The sequence below is a fragment of the Schistocerca americana genome, chromosome 5 (genome assembly GCF_021461395.2).
Source record: "Schistocerca americana isolate TAMUIC-IGC-003095 chromosome 5, iqSchAmer2.1, whole genome shotgun sequence".
Classification (NCBI taxonomy): Eukaryota; Metazoa; Arthropoda; class Insecta; order Orthoptera; family Acrididae; genus Schistocerca; species Schistocerca americana.
Window position 1 is genome coordinate 423,082,615 of NC_060123.1, and position 23,390 is coordinate 423,106,004.

The window sequence follows — 23,390 nt, forward strand, 5'->3', positions numbered from 1 at the left end:
GTAAACAGATTCAGAAGAATTTAGATTGCAGTAGTTATTCGGATGTGGAGAGGCTTGCACGGGATAGAGTAGCATGGAGAGCATCGAGTAGCATCGAAGAGTGTTCAGACTGGAGACCTCAACAACAACACTTGTCTTGACCAGGAATGTTCTCTTTGCTTGTGCTCATTTCCTTGTTATGTACTCAATCAACTCTGAGTCAGAGGGTACATAGTTGAAGGGCATCACCATTTCATTTATTTTTGAATGCCCGCTAGTTTTGCCCTGTTTGGAAGTGAAACACGGACGATAATCAGTTTAGGCAAGAAGAGAATAGGGGATTTTGAAATTTTATGGGGAAAAAATCCTATTTCGCAGAGGGCGCCCAGTAGATGAATAAAGTAAACAGATTCAGGAATTTAGATTGCAGTAGTTATTCGGATGTGGGGAGGCTTGCACGGCATAGAGTAGCATGGAGAGCATCGAGTAGCATCGAAGAGTGTTCAGACTGGAGACCTCAACAACAACACTTGTCTTGACCAGGAATGTTCTCTTTGCTTGTGCTCATTTCCTTGTTATGTACTCAATCCGCATTCTGCACTTCTTCGACTGTTCAGTACAGATTCTCTAATTCGCCTAAAATTTCACTGAGGACAGCAACGACATCACTGATTCTTCTCATTGATATCCATTCACTCTGAATTTTAATCCCACTGTGTCTCGTATTTCCGTCATTGCTTCCTGGATGTTTATATTGAACAGTAAGAGTGAAAGTCTGCATTCCTTTCTCACACACATTTTAATCCAAGTACTTCATTCTCGGCCTTCGATTCTTATTGCTTCCTATTGGTTCTTATAAATATCGTCCTTCAGTCATCTTTTCATACAACATAAACCTACATTTCTTAGAATCTCGAACATCTTTCATCATTTTCTCTTGTCAAATGCTTTTTCTGGGTCGCCAGATGCTGTCAATGTGTGATAAATTTCTGTCATGAATTCTCTTAAGTTTGGCACCGAACTCAAGCGCGATGTTGGAACTGCCTCTGCAGTGCCTCTACTCTTCCTAAAGCTAGACTGATCGTCTAACAGATCATTAGCCTTACATTTCCAGTCTTGTGTGCCCAGATTAGTCAAATTCATGTGATCACCGCATATGTTCTGCGTCAACGTTTAATAACTCCACCCAGACAGCGGGTGGTAGCACCAATAGTGGAGGGTATACAAAGCGTGCATAGGGAATGTCGAAATGGAACGATTTGTCTGAGCTTTCGTGCCAAAGGTGGAAAAATTTTCCGAAACGGCTAAGTTTGATAACTATTCGCCTGCCGCCGTGATTAAGGCATACCGTGCGCCGCAAAGTGGCAGTACCAAAAAACCGGCTTCTAGGCAACTGGAGTGTACCAAGTGGGTACGACAGCTGCGGAGATGTGCAAGGGCGAATAGACGTGCAACTATTGAGAAATTGACCGATCAGATGAACCAATGGTGTACCAACAGTGTCTCTTTAACGACTGATCAGCGAACGATGCTCCGTTTTATGCTCCATCGGACAGATGGCCCTTGTTGTGTACAGCTAGAAATATCTGGGAGCAAACGCCATGCAACAGTCAAGGGAGCATTATGATCAGGGAAATGTTTTCGTAGTATTCTCTGTGTGCTCTCGTCATTCTGGAACGCACACTGGATCAACACAAGTATCCTTGGGGACACTGTCAACCCCGACATGCAAAGTATTATGTACAGCTCGCAGTGTTAGTGCGTGGTTCCCAGAGCGGCAGGATGAGTTTGGCCACCAGACTCACCGGGTTTAACCCCAATACAGAATGCGTGGGACTCCCTCGATCGAGTTGTTCAAAAAATGTTCAAATGTGTGTGAAATTTTATTGGACTTAACTGCCAAGGTCATCAGTCCCTAAGCTTACACACTACTTAACCTAAATTATCCTAAGGAGAAACACACACACCCATGCCCGAGGGAGGACTCGAACCTCCGCCGGGACCAGCCTCACAGTCCATGACTGCAGCGCCTAGACCGCTCGGCTAATCCCGCGGGGCGATCGAGTTGTTCGAGTGTGGATTCCCAACCTACTGCCGATCGTCACGGCACTGGAGTCGACGTGGTTCCACACCCCTGTCGTTACCTTCCAGAACCTCACTGACACTCATCCTCCACGTCTCGCAGTGGTCCACCCTGCAAAATGCTTTTGAAGGAGGTCACATTAATGTAACTGGAAAGTGTATATGTGTATGTCAGCGTAAGTGGTTATACTATATCGCCAAGGATATAAATTAACAATGTAAAATATGTATGTCAGACCACTAGTTCCGCATACACAAGTACTGATTTATAGACATTATACCATCTGCGTAATTAAGACCAAACGATTTGTGACACGTACAACCTTCAGTAAATCTCCATGAGTTTTAATTTCTATAACTTTCTCCTAGCAATCATTTCAAGAGACGAAAGTCATAGGAAGTAATACGCTGCCCGATGTTTCTCGGTAACTGCACCCGCGGGTCTCATCACTGCCATAATGAACGACGTCCCACATGTAAGGTCTGTACTGCAATTTATTGCGCATTTCCGTACAGCTATCTAAATGTTATCGTAACGAAACGTGTTGCTCATCGCAAAATCGTTTTGTCTGTAACTACTATTGATCCAGAGTGACGAGCAACACTCGAGAATCACGTGAAAACATATTCCGCAAGCCACTTCTTTCATGGATGAATTACATCTTACAAGGGGAGGCCGCCAATTGTGAAATTCAGATTCGATTCATACTGCGCATAATAAAAGCTCATGGCCAGAGGTGTAATGTGGCAAAGCACCAAGATGCACTTCTCAGCCGTTGTCGAGAAAGTCGACAGTTAAAAGAAACCGTTGCGGTGAAATACTCTCTACGATTAATAATGCTGTATAGCGTCGTGGCGCAGCGGTAAGCGCTCGGCTTCGTACTCCGAAGGTCGCCGGATCGAATGTCGCCCTATGCAACCTTTTTTTTTTTTTTTAGTATTTGTTTTTCATAATTCAAATATATATATATATATATATATATATATATATATATATATATATATATATATATATATATTTGAATTACAAAAAACTAATAATAATAAAAATTGCATGGCGCGAGATTTGATCCGACGACCTGCGGATTACGAACCCGACTGCTTACCGCTGCGCCACGACGCTGTAGAAAATTATTAATCGTCGAGAGTATTTCACCGCAACGGTTTCTTTTAACCGTCGATTTTCTCGACAACGGCTGAGAAGTGCATCTTGGTGCTTTGCTACATTACACCTCTGGCCATGAGCTTTTATTATGGGCAGTATGAATCGAATCTGAATTTCACAGTTGGCGGCCTCTCCTTGTTAGTTTGGTTCTTCCAGTGAATGGTCGCTGTAGTTTCTGCTTTTTCAGCAACTACTTAAGTAAGATCGGGCAACTACAAGTCCCTCCGGACTTTATGTCTTACGATTCTAATTGTTTCCTGTGATTTACTTTGAGTAATGGACATGTTCTCCTGTTTTTGCGAAGTACGGTAAATTTACTTATTCTAAGGAACTACTGCCAGTCTCTGCACCAATAGAAGGTCCCCTACACGTCTTCCTGTTCTGCAAGCTTCGTAAACATAACAGTGTCATAGCCTTAGCAGATTAGGCAAGTAAACATCTCAAGAATAGTTGTTTCGTTTATGTCGCCGCAGCGTTCCGTCCTGTGGTGGCCTATTGCTGCCGCCCACACACCTTGCTTGCCGTGGCCACCTATCTTATGGAGGCTTTGGCCACCAGCTCTGTCACCTGCTGTTACAGCACAAAGGGCTAGTTAAACCATCTTTGTTTCCATGATGATCTGCTAATCATCACCCGACACCCCACCACTGCAGCCAATGTCTTGTCGGTGAAATGCCATATAGTCTGACCAATCATCTTCACCTCACCACATGGAGGTCGCACAGCCCGGTTTCTAGATTACCTTTCAGCATTGCTATAAGTGCATTTCTCGGTGATTAATGGTCGTGCGGTAGCGTTCTCGCTTCCCACGCCCGGGTTCCCGGGTTCGATTCCCGGCGGGGTCAGGGATTTTCTCTGCCTCGTGATGGCTGGGTGTTGTGTGCTGTCCTTAGGTTCGTTAGGTTTAAGTGGTTCTAAGTTCTGGGGGACTGATGACCATAGATGTTAAGTCCCATAGTGCTCAGAGCCAACTTAGCCAACTCATTGATTAAAACTATTTCCGTCAGAATATTTCACTGATAGTAGAAGGAATGATGCGATGCCTACACCAGATAATCTCACTGTATGCTGACGTACAAAGGAAAAACAAATAACTTACGCTGCATATACACAGAGCTGAACACGTCAAATCATCACTTGTCTTCTATTCTACTGTTTTCAGAAGCACTCGTACCCTCTCCACATGCAGTCAGTACTCTGAAAACGGTTTGAGTATCATCCATCAGTGAAGGAAAATGAATCTTGAGGTATAGAATTTTTGACTTCATAATCTTGATTACGTTGTGATAAAACTGAGTGAAAACTGGTTAATATGAAATCTTCATATTGTTTTGTACTGTCTTGGCAAGTCGTTCTGACAATTGCATTAGTTGTTACTTGGAGTACATGAAGGTTTTGATTGTAACAGAGAGATGTAAGTGTCTCTAATCTTTCGAGTATTCTGCTGCCTTTCTCATTTTACATTATCACCTGTGATAAGACTAGAGCAGTAGAATCCTTGAAGAATTTTCCTTTGTTCTGTAGAGCTCTGAGAAATGTTGTTCTCTTTGCTCACCATAGATGTCCTCTGTACTTGTAACCTCAGGGAGCGGAAATCAGTTGGCGTGGCTGAGATAAAGAAAGAACAGGAAACAGTACCCATCTGGTTTCATCTGCAACCCTTTTGGTGGCAATACTTCTGCCGATGTGAATCAGATGTTCCTCGTCCATTAACTCCTTCTTTGTTATTAGATTTTCGTTTCTTTCTTGACATTTCTGTTTTTTGGGTTGCTGGCCTTTGGAATTTATTACATAAGCATAGCCTCTAAACCTCGAAAAGGACAGTCAACATTTACAACGTATACGACGATAAACAAGGTGAATCCAGTTGTGTCTTTCTTCTGCCAGCATATCAGATGGCGCCATTGTGAATAAATCGGTGTGAAAGTTATTGCTGATTTGTTTAAACTGTCTTCCACTGTATTAGCATATTTCTAAATGGCTGACTACAAGGAAACACGCACCTGCATTAAGGTTTGTTTCAAAATGAAATCTGCCGGCCGCGGTGGTCTCGCGGTTAAGGCACTCAGTCCGGAACCGCGCGACTGCTACGGTCGCAGGTTCGAATCCTGCCTCGGGCATGGATGTGTGTGATGTTCTTAGGTTAGTTAGGTTTAAGTAGTTCTAAGTTCTAGGGGACTGACGACCACAGAAGTTAAGTCCCATAGTGCTCAGAGCCATTTGAACCAAAATGAAATCTAATGTACGATAAAGGAGCCTTTTAGTGAGCCTCTTGTGAAACACTTAAGCGTATTTTCGTGGCGTGGACGATTGAAAGCTGGCCACAATTCTGAGGAGGATGCCAGCCGCCCGAGCCCATCGTCATCATGGACCACTTCTGAAAAACTTTCGCGGAAATGAGTGAACTAATCCACAAGGACAGAAGGCAGGCAATGCAAGTAGTTGTGAAATCTATGGAATTCTTTGCAACTAGTGATCTCTACATGAAACGTTTTGCATGTAGGTTGATACATCGTCTATTTGAAAAAAGAAAAAAAAAAACAACCAGTAGCACTTCGCGATGATCCAGACTTTTTGTCCAGTGCCACAACTGCCGATGAATCATGAATCATGGACGTATAGCTTTGATCCTGATACAAAACTTCAATCTTCGCCGTGTAAGGCACCATCCTCTCCGCCGCCCAGAAGCCCAAAATATGCGCACCAAGTTAGCAGTAACAGCAAGCCGATTCTGATTTGTGGTATTGTCCAGAAAAAGATCAGGCAGTGACAGGGAACATCTGTTGCGAAGTTTTCAGGAGACTGCAGATAAACGATTAACGCAACCGTCACGAGAAATCGGACAAGTAAAAAAGGTTGATGTACCATGAGAAGACATCTGCACAAATCTCGCTCGTTGTGAAGGAATTTCTGGCAAAAGCCGTGACAACTATCCCCATGCATCCGAATCGCCCAATCTGGCTGCTTGCAAATACTTTCTCTTCCCTGAAATGAAATTGAAGGTGAAAGAGCGACGTTTCGATTCCATAGAAGAGATTAAAGCGAAATTTCATCTAAAGTAAAGTAGTGTGGCATAGTTTAATGGGAGATCCCGAGGGGCAGCTTCAGACGCCTAAGCGGAAAGGTTTTTCCTGTGCCTCGTGCACCCTGTCAACTTTCCGTCGTGAAGCGTGAGAATCGTGTGTTACGCGTGTATGGCACATGCAGATGATAGTAATGGGTATGTGTGTAGTTTCGTGTCATGATGGCTCCGTATGACGATTAGAGAAGGGAGATGGTCAAACCCGGTGCCAGCAAATAGCCTACTCCTTCGAACAGTACCAAAGAGGACGTAGAATCTAACGTCCCTGTCCTACGGACGGATCATAATCAACAGTATCACAAGCTCTTACTCCGTAAGATGCTGCCAAGAGGTTAGGTGATCAATCGAGGACTCTTTAGCGAAGTCCAGTGACCAATGCCACCGTTCCTCCTCATCTTTGCTGGAAAGGCAAACGGAGGGCGGACAGCAGTGCAAGGCATACCAAGACTGTTACCTAACCAAGTACCGGCCACGGTGATGTGACGGGAACTGGAATTGTAGTTGATTTTGTGTAATTACTTGCTCCCATTTCTAGATGACCAGACCGTAATCACAAGTGAAAGCCGACCAAAATTATTTCAGAATGAATTCGTGAAATGAGAGTAACTTGACATCACCTGTGTTAGGTATCGATGTGCTGCTTGCTACTGGCATATGAACATTTGTGTTGGACTGGTAGTCGAACTCAGATTTCCTGCTTATCGCGAGCAGTCACTTTAGCCACTTTGGGTATCCGTGCACGCCCCCTGGACGGACACAACTTTCCATATGTCTCCCTATTATTATGGTGCGAACTGGTAGCGGCTATGTTCCGGTAAGCGAGGTGCTATGTCCTAGTTGCTAATGATAGAGGAATGGAAAGTGGCCAAAGGGATCTGTCGCCGTAGTAATCCGGAGAGGCAAGCTAAAGGTTAGTTGACGCAACGGCACCTTAAATAAATGTATAATAAATGGATGGAAAGCGATCAAATGAATCCATCACTGTAGTAATGTGGAGAGGCAAGCTAAAGATTAGTTGACGCAAGGGCACCTTAAGTAAATATACTATACTCAGTTTGTGGTGAAGAACTGCTACACTGTTATCAACTTGTGACAGCCTTGGATAACTATGGACGGAGGCCTGACAAGGGTGTGCGTGTATGTACGCTGGATGTTGCCGTTAGAGCTAGCTATCAACTGCTCGGTGTAACGTTCGGTACTCGACAAACAAGAAGACTGCTGCTCAGGCGCCTGCTGCTTATTACACCGTCCTGGCGCACTTTATTGGTGGGCATGTTCAAAGCCTTCCTCACGGCCTCCTTGGGAATCTTCGAGGCACTGGCTCCAACGGTATAGACAGTCTACGATACTATACTTATACCATAATCTCCTATAATTATCACTTAACGCTCGCAGTTTCCTCTGTATTCCCGCGCGAGAATGAGACTCCGGGGGATCGAGACCCATAATGTTATCGTCTTGAGCCCGCTATCGCCTAACAATTAATTTATATATATATATATATATATATATATATATATATATATATAAATTAATTGTTAGGCGATATATATATATATATATATATATATATATATATATATATATATATATATATATATATTAAAATCTCTCTCTCTCTCTATATATATATATATATATGTTGAGATTTTAATTTAAATTACTTTTAACATTGATAAAGTAATAAGGATTTATACTGAGAAAACTTGTTGTTCACGAACTAATCTTGAAATATGTTACAATTATGTTACGAACTGAAATAATATTTTGGTATTTTTGCCTCGGCTAAATATTTCTTCTCTAGCGTGAGATCATTGGTTGTTATTTGCAATTACCCACACATGCGCGAGAGAATTGTTTCTTACCACTCTTAACAATAAGTTGTAGTCCGAGTCGTGGCTCTGGATCTCGCCCTAGAACTAAAAATGAAAATCTTAAAACTACGTCTGCTCCTGCTGCGTCAGTCGGCTGTGGATAAAATGTTTACTATAACTTTAGCGGGCGAATTCTTCGCTTCCACGAATTTTATGAATTACGATTGCCATGAGATAGGACTCAACCTTTACAAATAATAGTGACAATAACATTAAACTAGTATATTATGAGATTAATTGTACGATAGAGCTTTCATTCAACAGCAGCGAGCCAATATGTCCGACTTCGCACACGGCAGACAAGAGAGAGAGTGAACAGACAAATGACGACAATAGAACACTGTTCATCCTCAGATTAAATGTTCATTGTTTGTGTAGTCTATAATCATTGCTGTTTGCAATCGACAGTCTCTTCTGTATTTTATTTAATAATAATGATGATAATACATATAAGAAAAAAAACCACTGCCTGAGCGGTCTATGTTCACACATAACATAATACACTCCTGGAAATGGAAAAAAGAACACATTGACACCGGTGTGTCAGACCCACCATACTTGCTCCGGACACTGCGAGAGGGCTGTACAAGCAATGATCACACGCACGGCACAGCGGACACACCAGGAACCGCGGTGTTGGCCGTCGAATGGCGCTAGCTGCGTAGCATTTGTGCACCGCCGCCGTCAGTGTCAGCCAGTTTGCCCTGGCATACGGAGCTCCATCGCAGTCTTTAACACTGGTAGCATGCCGCGACAGCGTGGACGTGAACCGTATGTGCAGTTGACGGACTTTGAGCGAGGGCGTATAGTGGGCATGCGGGAGGCCGGGTGGACGTACCGCCGAATTGCTCAACACGTGGGGCGTGAGGTCTCCACAGTACATCGATGTTGTCGCCAGTGGTCGGCGGAAGGTGCACGTGCCCGTCGACCTGGGACCGGACCGCAGCGACGCACGATTGCACGCCAAGACCGTAGGATCCTACGCAGTGCCGTAGGGGACCGCACCGCCACTTTCCAGCAAATTAGGGACACTGTTGCTCCTGGGGTATCGGCGAGGACCATTCGCAACCGTCTCCATGAAGCTGGGCTACGGTCCCGCACACCGTTAGGCCGTCTTCCGCTCACGCCCCAACATCGTGCAGCCCGCCTCCAGTGGTGTCGCGACAGGCGTGAATGGAGGGACGAATGGAGACGTGTCGTCTTCAGCGATGAGAGTCGCTTCTGCCTTGGTGCCAATGATGGTCGTATGCGTGTTTGGCGCCGTGCAGGTGAGCGCCACAATCAGGACTGCATACGACCGAGGCACACAGGGCCAACACCCGGCATCATGGTGTGGGGAGCGATCTCCTACACTGGCCGTACACCACTGGTGATCGTCGAGGGGACACTGAATAGTGCACGGTACATCCAAACCGTCATCGAACCCATCGTTCTACCATTCCTAGACCGGCAAGGGAACTTGCTGTTCCAACAGGACAATGCACGTCCGCATGTATCCCGTGCCACCCAACGTGCACTAGAAGGTGTAAGTCAACTACCCTGGCCAGCAAGATCTCCGGATCTGTCCCCCATTGAGCATGTTTGGGACTGGATGAAGCGTCGTCTCACGCGGTCTGCACGTCCAGCACGAACGCTGGTCCAACTGAGGCGCCTAGTGGAAATGGCATGGCAAGCCGTTCCACAGGACTACATCCAGCAACTCTACGATCGTCTCCATGGGAGAATAGCAGCCTGCATTGCTGCGAAAGGTGGATATACACTGTACTAGTGCCGACATTGTGCATGCTCTGTTGCCTGTGTCTAAGTGCCTGTGGTTCTGTCAGTGTGATCATGTGATGTATCTGACCCCAGGAATGTGTCAATAAAGTTTCCCCTTCCTGGGACAATGAATTCACGGTGTTCTTATTTCAATTTCCAGGAGTGTATTTTGTGTCGAGATAAAATCTCTCATCCACTTTAGTTTCTTTTAAATTTCACTATCGAGTTTTCTGTTATATTTCCACTGAAAACGGCTCACCGCTTCGGTATTTACTATTTACTTGCATGTCTGGGTGAAAAGACATCAATGTCAATTGACAGCCGTACGCAATTAAACCGAAAAAAGTCTCTGAATGCAAATATCTTAGCATCAACTCTGTTAGCTGTAGGTGTACTACCTACTAATATCTAAAATTTTTGCCGGACCGAAACTCAAACCCGGATTTCCCACTTATCGCGAGCTGATTTCTCGACCACTTCGGCTAACCGTGTATCTTTCTGTAAGATGTAGCTGTAGGATGTACCCCATCACACTACCAGAACTGCTCCCAGTGTGAGGCAATCGCTGTAAGCGCTGCATAAAAGCTCACGTGGACTACCTAAAAGGTGTCAGCGGGAGTTAATGTAACATAAGATTTCACATTTTTTGCGGAGATATTCTTAGAAATTATGGGTAGCAACATGTATCTAGGCGAGTTTGTCCCTGGAGATCATATGATCGTTTGAAATTTCAGACCCAATGATTAACCATTTAGCATTATTAGCACAACACCAGGCTCCAGTAGGTTTGCGGCAGGTGGCTGGAACAGATACCGCTGCGCCGTGTTCCGGCCATTAACAGAGAGCAGCCCTGGAGTGCGATGGCGGTAATCAGCGGCCACCGGCGGCTGCCGACCGCTAGCTGATCGCCTGATTGCCTGTTAGCGCCGCCGTCCAGCTCCTGCTGAAGGAATTTCCACTCGGCGCCAGGGCACTCCATTAGGATCGCCGAGAGCGAGCGCTTCAAACCTCGGGCTCCCTGCGGGGAACTGATACTCGGCCGCTTCCGGCGATCAGGGCGCCTCTAGTGCCAGGTGTGTTTTAGTTTATTTCGCTCATACACTTAAAAAGTTCGGGTCAGGGAAGACCCGGTTTCTTTCTGTTTCCTATAGGTATTCTTTTACGTACTTGTTTATTGAAATCATAAATCAAAATATACCCTATTGTCTATTAAAATTGCTACACTACGAAGATGACGCGCTACAGACGCGAAATTTAACTGGCAGGAAGAAGATGCTTTGATATGTAAATGATTAGGTTTTCAGAGCATTCTCACAAGGTTGGCGTCGGTGGCGATACCTTCAACGTGCTGACATGAGGAAAGTTTCCTACCGATTTCTCAAACACAAACAGCAGATGTCTGGCGTTGCCTGGTGAAACGTTGTTGTGACGCCTCGTGTGAGGAGGAGAAATGCGTACCATCACGTGTCCCACTTTGATAAACTTCGGATTGTAGCCTATTGCGATTGCGGTTTATCGTATCGCGACATTGCTGCTCACGGTGGTCGAGATGACTGTTAGCAAATATGGGATCGGTGGGTTCAGGAGGGTAATAGGGAACGCCATGCTGGATCCCAACGGCCTCGTATCACTAGCAGTCGAGATGACAGGCATCTTATCCACGTGGCTGTAACGAATCGTGCATCCACGTCTCGATCCCTGAGTCAACAGATGGGGACTTTCCAAGACAACAACCATCTGCACGAACACTTCGACGACATTTTCAGCAGCATGGACAATCAGCTCGGAGACCATGGCTGCGGTTACCCTTGACGCTGCATCACAGACAGGAGCGCCTGCGATGGTGTACTCAACGACGAACCTGGGTGCACGAATGGAAAAACGTCACTTTTTCGGATAAATCCAGGTTCTGTTTACAGCACCATGATGGTCACATCCGTGTTTGGCGACATCGCGGCGAACGCACATTGGGAGCGTGTATTCGTCGTCGCCATACTGGCGTATCACCCGGCGTGATGGAATGGGCTGCATTGGTTACACGTCTCGGTCACCTCTTGTTCGCATTGACGGCACTTTGAACAGTGGACGTTCCATTTCAGATGTGTTACGACCTGTAGCTCTACCCTTCATTCGATGCCTGCTAAACCCTACATTTCAGCACGATAATTCACGACCGCATGTTACAAGTCCTGCACAGGCCTTTCTGGATACAGAAAATGTTCGACTGCTGCCCTGGCCAGCACATTCTACAGATATCTCACCAATTGAAGACGTCTTGTCAATGGTGACCGAACAACTGGCTCGTCACAATACGCCAGTCACTACTCTTGATGAACTGTGTTATCGTGTTAAAGCTGTATGGGCAGCTGTACCTGTACGCGCCATCTAAGCTCTGTTTGACTCTATGCCCAGGCGTATCGAGGCCGTTATTACGGCCGGAGGTGGTTGTTCTAGGTACTGATTTCTCAGGATCTATGCACCCAAATTGCATGAAAATGTAATCACATGTCAGTTCTAATATAGTATATTTGTCCAATGAATACCCGTTAATCATCTGCATTTCTTCTTGGTGTAGCAATTCTAATGGCCAGTAGTGTATATTATATACTTTAATGTGTTAATCATTCAAACTGCATAACAGAGTAGTGAAACTATGTCTTTTCCAACGCTGTTTCACAGAGGAAGATTGCACTGTAGTTCCTTCTCTAGATTGTCGCACAGAAGACAAATGGTAGATATCGAAATAGATGACAGAGGGATGGAAAAACAATTAAAATCGCTCAAAAGAGGAAAGGCCGCTGGACCTGATAGACCTGTATCTCTAACGTCTATCAGTTGTATAATTTTGGAACACGTATTATGTTCGAGTTTAATGACTATTCTACAGACTAGACATCTAGTCTGTAGGAATCAGCATGGATTTCGAAAAAGACCATCGTGTGAAACCCAGCTCGCGTTATTCGTCCACGAGACACAGAGGGCCATAGACACGGGTTCCCAGGTACATGCCGTGTTTCTTGACTTCCGCAAGGCGTTCGGTACAGTTCCCCACAGTCGTTTGATGAAAAAAGTAAGAGCATATGGACTATCAGACCAATTGTGTGAATGGATTGCAGAGTTCCTAGATAACAGGACGCAGCATGTTATTCGCAATGGAGAGAAGTCTTCCGAAGTAAGAGCGATTTCAGATGTGCCGTTGCTATTCACAATATACATAAATGGACTTGTGAATAACATCGGACTTTCACTGAAGCGTTTTGCGGATGATGCTGTAGTATATCGAGAGAGGCTGTAACAATGGAAAATTGTACTGAAATGCAAGAGGATCTGCAACGAATTGACGCATGGTGCAGGAAATGGCAATTGAATCTCAGTGTAGGCAAGTGTAATGTGCTGCGAATACATAGAAAGAAAGATTCATTATCATTTAGCTACAATATAGCAACTCAGTAACTGGAAGCAGTTAATTTCATAAATTATATAGGAGTAGGCGTTAGGAGTGATTTAAAATGGAATGACGATATAAAATTAATCGTCTGTAAAGCAGACGGCAGACTGAGATACATTGGAAGAATCCTAAGGAAGTACAATTCGAAAACAAAGGAAGTAGGTTACAGTACACTTGTTCGCCCACTGCTTGAATAATGCTCACCGGTGAGGGATCCGTACCAGATGGAAGAGATAGAGAAGATCTAATGCACAGCAGCGCGCTTAGTTACAGGATCATTTAGTAATCACGAAAGCATTACGGAGATGATAGATAAACTCCACTGAAAGACTCTGCAAGAGAGATGCTCGATATGGGCTTTTGTTGAAGTTTCGAGAACATACCTTCACCTAGGAGTCAAGCAGTGTATTGCTCCCTCCCACGTATATCTCGCGAAGAGATCATGAGGATAAAATCAGAGAGATTGAAGCCCACACAGAGGCGTACCGACAATCTTTCTTTCCACAAACAATACCAGACTGGAATAGAAGGGACAACCGATAGAGGTACTCAAAGTACCCTCCACCAGACACCGTCAGGTGGCCTGCGGAGTATGGATGTAGATGTAGATGTTTTTTGCAAGTGAGGTTCCTACACTTCACACAGTTCACTCAACTTTTGTTATCAGTTTTTCCGTATGGATGACATCTGCCTTTGTTCTTGCTCCCACATCATTTTTTTCCGATGTGAAGTATGTATATTCAAATGATGTTCTTTTCTCTACAGATTCTCTTGCTGCGTTTCCTCTTGGAAGATTACTTCTTCTCTTCATATCCCAGCCAAGGGTTTCTAGGAAGACTCATTACTGCTATGGGTATTTTCCTTCCGATGGGGATAAGTTGCCTTGTGTAGCGCACAAGAATTATAGATCGATATGCCGACGATATTTGAAAACACAACATAAGGTCGTCTATTTGCCTTCCTCTTTACTGTATTAATCGCCATTATCTTGTATAGGCCACAGCTCCTCTCGTGCCATTGTAGTATAATATAGATATGCCGTCATGGTACAGAGTGCTCTGCACAATAACACATTTGCTTTTCTCTGGAATGTATGATACAGCCGGTGTGTCCCTTGCAAAATCAAATGCTGATGTGTAATTAGGAATCCCCATGGTATGCAATAATTTTGATGGGATGGAAGGCTTGTTTTTCGGTGAGGTCCAATCAGTGAGAAATTTCTTTCCATCAGCATTTTTCCTAACTCGTCGGATGTGAAAAAGTCTTCGCAGGTAGTGTCACGCCCTTTAAATCCATAAGACAATTCAGTTACAACCCTTAGACCATAGTTCTTCTCAGAGGCACAACCTCGTCATTTTTCCATATATATGGCTGAATATTCCATAATAACTCGTATCATTGTCACAAAGTACCGAAAATTCCAAAATTTAATGCAATAGATTGCCAGTTTACTAGCCACAAACTGTCTTAAAGTGCAGTTTCCCCTGAATACAAGACGTTGTTCGTCTAGAGTAACAAACGATAATTTAGGTAATATCTCTACGCATTTCTCCCACAAATCTCTTAGAGGTGCAAACTTTTCTTGTTCACGGCTTTGTAATCTTGTCTCACGGTCATGAAATCGGATAACCCTTTACATCCTTTTGAACGTTTCGAGCGACATTGTAACTCTGAGAACTAGGTGACCTTTGTGCTCATTCCATAAATTTTCAACTATATCAATATGTGACTTAGAAACTCCTACTAATAACAAATGGTTCAAATGGCTCTGAACACTATGAGACATAACGTCAGAGGTTATCAGTCGCCTAGAACTCAGATCTACTTAAACCTAACTAACCTAAGGCCATCACGCACATCCATGTCCAATGCAGGATTCGAATCTGTGACCGTAGCTGGCGTGCAGTTCCAGATTGAAGCGCCTAGAACCGGTCGGCTACTGCAGCCGGCATCGCTAATAACAACAGACCTATGTAAGCACCTAAGTCTAGAACTCTCATTTTTTTCCACTTATCTCCATATAAACATACTGCTTCAGCATTAGAATGGGTGAAGAAGCAGTCTGAAAGCCGAAACTGTAATGCGAGACGTGGCATACCTTGTTGGTCCTTTACACAAGTAACCTGTATTACGTGCTCCTTGCGTTCAGATCTGACATCCTCCGGGTGGTTTGTCAGTTGTGTGTGTGTGTGTGTGTGTGTGTGTGTGTGTGTGTGTGTGTGTGTGTGTGTGTGTGTGTGCGTGTGTGTGTGTGTGTGAGTGTGTGTGTGATATACAGCTCTTAACCCTCAGAATATGGAGGCACACATACCAACATTACCTGGGGACCTTGAAGCCTGTAAAGTTGAGCGAACGGATATGACTAACACGATATGAAGAGTGTCCCTGTCACTTATAAATACCACTTGCAAGTAGTGATTAGAAACAATACCTAACCAACAACAACAGGCAGTTAGAGCACAATGAATGCCAGACGATTAGAGGGTATCCCGTGGATTGCTCAGTTATTTCGTAGGTTATTCAGACTATATTCTCATCCCAAGCACATTCCAATTAACTATTGCATCTGAACATTATTAATAAAAAAAAAGCACAAAACAGTAAAAATCAATGTCGAGGGAAACTAATCTCTGTTGGAAGAATAAATGCATTTCTCCATTATACAAGTTTATTTTAAATCAGGACCCAGTGAAATAGAGATGAAACAATGACGTAATAGACCATCAGACATATTAGCGATCACCTGCATAGTCCCGCCCTATTTGTGGATACTTGATCTGCGAAATAAAACGCGAAACGACTGTGATAAACTCACTACGAAACTCTCGAAGAAACCTCTCTCAAATAATTGGTATGAGACCACAGGGGAGATACAAGTTATGTCATCAGTGATCACAGAAATTCAATTTTAAAGCGCTGCAATACCGGAGCAGATCGCAATATCACCATGAATACAACGTGGTGGAGTCTGTGAGGTGGCTGACCGTTGTAACATGAAAGGGCCCTGAGCCGGCCCGCGTCTCCCTCTGGGACCTAAGGCGGTGAGATGGGTTGGGAAAACGCTTTAGAAAGCCGTGCTGCCGCGTCTCCCACACTGCGTGCTGCTTCCGGGCTGCCGAGGGCTCTCCGCACACACACACACACCGTGAGTCATGTGCCGTTTCTGTCTCTTATTCCACTGAGCTCACAGGCTTTGGTAATAAAACCAATTAAAACGTCCTCATAAACAATACACGGAATCTATCGAATATATGCTAATCTAAGATTTTTATTCACGTTGCAATAGGTGGAAATGAAATCAGTGTAAAATGAAGAATACTGCCAACTTAAAAAGGCAGGGATTCTGTGCTCCATTCAATTGATTTATCCTTTGACATCATAATTGCACTGCTTAGTATTTACTGTTTTGGTGTATCATCTCCGCTTTTTTGGTGGAAAAGAAGAGTTGCACACCGAAACATAGTCTTAATCCTCCGAAACTACTTCATCACTATCAGATATGTTCATCAGTATGTCTGCTATTTCATCACCTTGCAAAGAAGCCATTATGTTGGGAAAGAAGTTCACAAAATATATGAACTGTAAAGGCAGAAGTGAATCACTTTACAAACTGATCTAGTTACAGGAAAAGTCTATGACTCCTATAACCCTTTTCCTCCTTTCCACAGAAATAGACATTCTATTGTCCAAAATCTTCACTTCTTAATACCCACCTTATTCCACCTGCAACGAGTTCTTTGTTGGCAAATTTATTGTAAAAATAAAGGTTTAAATACGCAGGGTCAAAAAAGACTCCAGCAAATTGAGATGTACTATTTTTGTGAATGCCAAACTAAAATTCGAAAACACTTTCTTTTATGTCAGCATATACTGCGCTAAGGGGAGAACGGAGTCAGTGGTGGCAGTTTATTATAACCAATTATTTTCAAACTTATAGACACAAAAAACCCTCGTGGGTCAAATAGACCCGAACGCCTTTCGAGGGTTAAAGTGGCTGCAGTGTGTACGTCCATTCACAATTTTCTTGGCATACATCGCATTGAGGTTTTCCTGGTGTTGCTGTCGTAACTAGGTGACCTTAAGGACGTGTTCTCTTCGATTCTCTACGTATACAATTTTATGATCGTTGCTCGGAGAACCATTTCCAAAATAAGTACATTGTAATTAAAAGTGTGTGATATAATTGGCTTTGAAGATTAGAAGAAAACATAAGTATGCGGCAGGTACTGGCTTGTTCCGTAGCCTCTTCTCTACAGCTTCAGTTGACGGGAAGCCTGAGCATTGAACGGTTGTACTGTTACAGTGTAAATACTGGAACCCTGCGCAGATGGTCGGTCAATGCGATTTAAGCAACGTGCTGTCATTGAATTCTTGACAGCAGAAGGTGTCACCCCAAAGGAGATCCATCAGAGTATGAATGAAGTTTATGGTGATTGTGTCAATATGAGCACTGTGCGTCGTTGTGTGATTAAGTTTAAAGATGTTAAGGTGGGAACATCTGACACTCAAGGAGCTGGACGTCCTGCGACAGCAACCACCGAGTTTCACAAGCAAAATGTTGACAAATTGATCAGGACGATCGTCGCATCACTCAGAGAGAATTTGAAAGCAGAACTGTTATTTCACAAGAGTGTGTGGGTAACATTATTGCATTGCTTGGCTATCGGAATATCTGTGCACAATGGGTACCCGGATGCCAACTCCTGAAATGAAAGCGCACAGACTTGAAATTTGTCAGGAACTCCTCTAGCGTTACGAGAATGAAGGTGACACATTTTTCCATTCAGTTGTAACAGGAGACGAAACGTCGGTACACCATTAGGACCCAGAGACGAAACGCCAGTTTGGACTATCGACATAAAGATTCGCCCCAGAAGCAGAAATTCAAGACGCAGCCCCCAGATGGAAAAATCATGGCCACAGCGTTCTAGGACGCAGATGGTGTTATCCACATTGATTTCCTTGACCGTGGAACAACAATAAATTCAGAGAGTTACATCACAACGCTGCGAACTCTCAACGACGGCTAACAAGCGTCCGAAAGGAAAGCCGGCCGAAGTGGCCGTGCGGTTAAAGGCGCTGCAGTCTGGAACCGCAAGACCGCTACGGTCGCTGGTTCGAATCCTGCCTCGGGCATGGATGTTTGTGATGTCCTTAGGTTAGTTAGGTTTAACTAGTTCTAAGTTCTAGGGGACTAATGACCTCAGCAGTCGAGTCCCATAGTGCTCTGAGCCATTTGAGCCGAAAGGAAAAGGGAAACCTTTTCCTGTAGCATGACAATGCCAAACCACACACTTCACCTGCCACTACAGCAAAACTTCAGAGACTGATTCTCACCGCCGTACGGCATCCTCCATACAGTCCAGACTTAGCACCGTCTAACTTCCATCTGTTCCCGATAATGGAAGACGATCGGCGGTGACATCACTATGCTTCTGATAAAGAAGTTGAGAGAACTATGAGACTGTGGTTGCGGAAACAGAGTGTCGCCTTTTTCCGTGACAGCTTGCGAAAACTTGTTAATCGTTGGCGTAATTGTATCCCATTGGCTGGTGATTATATGGAAGAGTGAGTATTGGTAATTAAAGATCGCATTATAAGGATTATTTCTGTGAAACTTCCAGGAAGATTACAACTGTGTGCCGGACCGAGACTCGAACTCAGGACCTATGCCTTTCAGGGGCAAGTGCTCTACCATCTGAGCTACCCAAGCACGACTAACGCCCCGTCCTTACATCTTCACTTCTGCCAGTACCTCGTCTCCTACCTTCCAAACTTGGATAGCTCAGCCTGTTCGACCAGAGAGCCGGCTGCCTCTGCATAAAAAAATAAAAATAAAAAAATAAATAAAAAAGTATAAAAAACTGATTAAAGAGGTCAACAACGAACTTCAACGGATGTCATGTGACGTCCGCTACGACGGAATACAACGAACCATAACGAACAAAATGAAAAAAAAAGATGGTAGAGCACTTTCCCGCGAAAGGCAAAGGTCCCGAGTTCGGGTCTCGGTCCAGCACATAATCTGCCAGGAAGTTTCATATCAGCGCACACTCCGCTGCAGAGTGAAATACTCATTCTGGATTATTTCTGTGTTTGATTTATTAAAATATCCCCAACCAAACCCAACAAACGAAGGTGGAGGCATTACTTTTCATTCAACCATCGTACATCAATGAAACGTTCAATTTCAAAACATTAAAAATATTTTATTTTGTATTGCACATAACTTATTTGTGACATTTTGAATAGTAGCATTACATCTTGATCAAAATATTTCTATATAAATAAAATATAAATGTTCGTTTGACACAATCAGCGTTGTGTAAAAGTTCTTCACCGATTGCTTTGAAATTGTGACACAACGTTATATTGAAATATAGGCAGCAGTGTGTTTATACATATGAACATATCGCGCTCCAGTAGGTGCATCAAAATACACACCTATTGGAAAGCAAGGTTGTTGCAAAAGTTTCAGGGAACCAGCGATGAACTTTTTGAGATTTAAGATGTTAAACTAAAGAACTTTTACATCTATGTACCGGCATATATAAAAATCTAAATACTCGTTTGGAAAAATCTCAATGTCTGGAAGTTCTTCAACAATTCCTTCGAAATTTCGTCACAACGGTAATTGCGACTACACACTTGGTTTCATATACCTAACTTTTCTTTTTTTTTTCTTTGTTTTTCTTTTGATCGGTGTGGCGCAGTGGTTAGCACACTGGACTCGCATTCGGGTGCACGACGGTTCAAACCCGTGTCCGGCCATCCTGATTTAGTTTTTCCGTGATGTCTCTAATCACTTCAGGTGAAATACGGAATAGTTCCTGTCAAAGAGCACGGCCGACCTGCTTCTTCATCGTTGCCTAATGCGATGCGACTGATGATCACGCTGTCACGCTATTTGATCCGCTCCCCCATATCAAGCAACCAACGTATTTGTTTAATATAGGTAATATATAAATTAATATATAATTCATAAAAGGGGAACGCTCTTACCAAAAATCTCGAAAAGTCACAACACCAAAAGATATATAACGTAGAGTAATGAAACTTAGGGAACACATTTGTCATTTATCTAGGTAACATACTTAAGTGATTATGTGAAATGCTCGTAACCGCGTGAATGTAGAATACAAACATGCAAACATGCGTTCTTTGTGTTGTATGGATATCGGCTGTTACTTCGTGGGATGGAGTTCCATGACGATTAATGCTGGTTATGTTGTGGTTAACACTGGAGTTGTCGTCACATTATGTCCCACGTGTGCTCGATTGGAGACAGATATGATGATCGAGCAAACCAAGGCGACCTTTCGACATTCTATAGAGCATGTTAGGTTACAAGATTGGTAAGTAGGTTTGCGTTATCCTGTGGAAAGACACCATCTGAGAAGCTGTTCATGAATGGCTGCACAACAGGCGAATCACCAGACTGACGTACAAATTTGCAGTCGTGGTGCATGGGATACCCACCGGAGCTCTCCTGATGTCATACGAAACCGTATCCCAGACATTATCTCCAGGTACAGGTCCTGTGTATCTGGCACGCAGACAGGCTGGTTGTAGGCTCTCAGCTGGCCTCCTTCTCACCAACCGCCATCACTCTCACCAAGGAAGAACCAGCTTTCATTAGAAAAATCAACAGACTTCACCCCGCTCTCCAATGAGCCCTCCGCTTGACACTACTCAGATCGCAAATTACGGTGGTTTGGGTTCACTAGAATGAAAACAACAGGGCATCAGGCTCTAATCTGTCCTAGAAGTATCCGATTCGTGACAGTCCACTGTATGATTTTAGTGCCAACTGCTTCTGCAGATGCGGTGCGATGCGGCACAGTCATACGACGAACGCAACGGTCTTCCGTTTTGGTTGTGCCACGTGGCCGTCCGGAGCCCGGTCTTCTTGTTACCGTATGTTCCCATGACAGTCGCTGCCACAAATTGTGTACAGTTGCCACATTCCTGCCGAGTGTTTCTGCAAAATCTGAGAAGGATAATTGAGCATCTCTTAATCCTGTTACATGATCTCGTTGAAACTCAATGAGGAGTTGGTAATGGAACCTTTGTCGCCTTTAAGGCATTCTTGATCAAGTTCAACTCAACATGTCCAATATCAAAGATAACGAATGATCACGACTGTTACGGCGTGTTTTTGAAGTAAACATGATCTACATCCTCATAGTGCCGCTATAGCTCCAACCTTATGCTACTGGTGCGATTTTTGAACACATTTTATCTGTCATACATAGAAACTCACCTTACAGGTTTCGTTTATGTGGCACGACTTCTTTTTGGCGTTTGCGATTCTTTTCTCCGTCAGTACTTTAGCAAATGTCTTGAAAACTTTGTAGAGATTTATTTCGATATTTTTAAGTGATATTCTGTTAAATATATATTCGAAGATAGACTAGATATAATGTCTACTTAAACTACCATAAACAAGTTTTTGTTAAAACCGAATGCAAGCACGAAAACGGTCTGCTATGCTATGCACTGCTGTAAAAATGTGTGGTGTTGTTTCCTTTTTGTCTGCCAGTTTCATTTATGATAGGGCGAGAGGGGTATTTAAACAATAAAACAGAGTGTTCCGCACATGCATATTCTTTTCCAATATCCATATGTACTTAAAAATAAATCATGTACACAACAATGTACTGTTTTGTTTCCTTCCTCGCAGATGGTGTTCACAGACAGCAGGAAAGTTGAACTCCTGTTTTATTGGTTTATGATTAGGAGATTACTACATAATCTGAATTTGCAACAACAATAAGCAAGGTCAGTGACGAGTTGGGGAAGAAAGCAGATGGACAGTGGGTTGGGAGGAAATGGACATATAAAGCAGAAAGGAGGAGTTGGACAGAGAAAGGCGTAGGAGGAGAAGGAGGTGAAAAACAGTTGGGGGCTGGAGGAAGAGACGGACAAAGAGAGATGGAACAGGGGGGGGGGGGAGGGGGAGAAGGGGAATAGGACGTATATCGAAATGCCATACATACTAGAAAGATTGCTTTGTGTTTTATTTAATTCCCATTTAAACAGACTAAGCCACAGCAACACGTAGCGAGGTACAGCTAGTTAAAAATAAACAGATGATAATTTTAATAAAATAATATGTTTCAACATAAGCTAGTTATAATTTCTATTCGTTAATAAATGCTGGAATTCAAGTACAAAACTGAAATGTCACTGCTAGCAAGATTATAAGTAATAAGGTTACAAGAGTTATGCATAAAGCTACTGTCAACTATGTAAGAACAGGTAGTTAATCGCGCTCGGTTAGCACAGTTTCCACACCACTTGCAAGCGAATGCCGGAGGTCACGAGTTAAAGAGTCTCCGTCTGGCACACAGTATAAGCTGCCAGGAAGTTTCGTATCAGCGCACACTCTGCTGCAGAGTTAAAAATACGTTTTAGGAACTACGGTAATAACTTACAAATCGTTAATAGATTATAGCACTTTGAAGTCTATTAATCTTAAATTTTTTCTGCAGAACTTCATCGTAGTGCTGAGAAAAATTGTTTCCTGTGCGCTGACACCCAAATCCTGAAAGTTTGAAGCAAATCGAAGAGAGGCAGCCCGTAAAGTTCCCTTCTACAACATTTCAATTAATGTTATTTTTCCTCGGGGGTAATTTACTGTAAAGGAAATTTCTAACAATGAATAAGTATAAAGAATGTTATCGTGGAACCAGTATAGGTGTTAGTTATGACTGGTTATTTCCAAAGAACTGGTTTTGTTTAAGTGACCTTCATGTCAGTGGTTAGCACTTCCTCTCATATAGCATTAATCATATTCATTATTCACATTCGTTATATCAGCTTTTGATGGCTCCGCGATAAACCTATTTAAATACAATGGAGCGAAGCACCATTGCCTACAGAGAATTATTCAGTTTTAAAGAGAGCAGGAGAATTTTTTTTTGTATCTGCGCAATAGAATAAGGCAGTGCCAGTTAAGCAGCATAATAAGAAGTCCATTCAAAATTCTGTTCAGCATGT